Genomic DNA, 1,473 nt, shown 5'->3' with positions numbered 1-1,473 from the left:
TATATATATATATATATATATATACACGTACAGTTTCCGCTCAACGTCTTGGAAACGGCTCGTAAGGCCTTATTTATTGGTTTAACTTTCAACGAAAAAAAAATTGTTTATATTATGTTTCGTCTCCTTTCACCAAGCTGGTTATATAATTATATAATTATTAAAAAATAACACGGAGGCACATCCATGTTTACAGTCTTGGATTGGAAAAATATATTATTGATACATAATAATAATAAAACGCAAGGTAAACATGCTTCCGTCTCTTTTATTAACACTTTTGTACCAAATAGAACTGATGCTAAACATTTTTTGCCTACGATTAAAATCTACATAAAAAAATTATAAAAAGTTGCAAGTTAATAATAATTATAATCATCAAACGCAACGTGAATGTGCTTCTTGTGTCTCTTTTATTATTATTATCATAGCTGGCTTGGTGGAAAGAAGACGGAACATAATATGTTTGCACTTTTTCGTAGCCGAGCGCACACAAACAACAGTTCTCGCTTGTGTGCGTATCTTCTTCATCATCACCTCGGTGCTGTCGGTGCTGGCTGGTTCGATTTTTTAACACTGCTTCTATGTTTTGGCTGACATAATACGCTGACACAATAAATTGAAAATATTTATAAAGTATTGTTTTATTATACTGAACAAAAAACATATATATATATATATTTGAAAAGAATAATCAAGAATAAGACACAAACAATTAAGTATATAAAAATTCTACAAAAATGTGTAATATCCGAACAAAATACCTTTTCAAAAAAAGGTAAAAGAAGGCGCCAAGTACATGCGCAACTTCTATCTCTAGAAAAAGTATTACTATCAAAATCTTCCTCTACAAGATCTATTCTACAAAAGAAATGATATCAATAAGTTACGCCAAGTAAAATCTTTTATACATGGTTACAAAAATATGTAAAATATATAAAACTTTGTCAGTTGTTTAAACGTTGTAAAATAGAAAATATTTTAAATCAATAAAAAGTTTCACATATTGTATGACCACTGCATTTTTTATATAAAGCACTCATTGATGTAAGAAATAACTTTGCCTTGCGTGGAAAATCTTAAACTATGTCGAATCATACATATAGATTCCGATTTGTGTAAAATGTCAAAAACTCATGTGGAATGTTTCAAACTAAAAAATATTTAATGTAAAAAACTTGGCGTAGCTGCACTTTGTCTTTAGTTTTCGGTGCAACCGCGCCAATTTTTTTGATATTTCACACAAATCAAAATATATATGTATGATTCGACATAGTTTAAGATTTTCCACGCAAGGCAAAGTCATTTCTTACATCAATGAGTGCTTTATATAAAANGTGCAGTGGTCATACAATATTTGAAACTTTTTATTGATTTAGAATATTTTATATTTTACAACGTATGAACAACTTACAACGTTTTATATATTTTATATATTTTTGTAACCATGTATAAAAGATTTTACTTAGCGTA

The sequence above is a fragment of the Pseudomyrmex gracilis genome, unplaced genomic scaffold, assembly GCF_002006095.1.
Source record: "Pseudomyrmex gracilis isolate BER0280 unplaced genomic scaffold, ASM200609v1 scaffold_515, whole genome shotgun sequence".
NCBI classification, from domain to species: domain Eukaryota; kingdom Metazoa; phylum Arthropoda; class Insecta; order Hymenoptera; family Formicidae; genus Pseudomyrmex; species Pseudomyrmex gracilis.
This window is presented reverse-complemented; position numbering follows the sequence as displayed.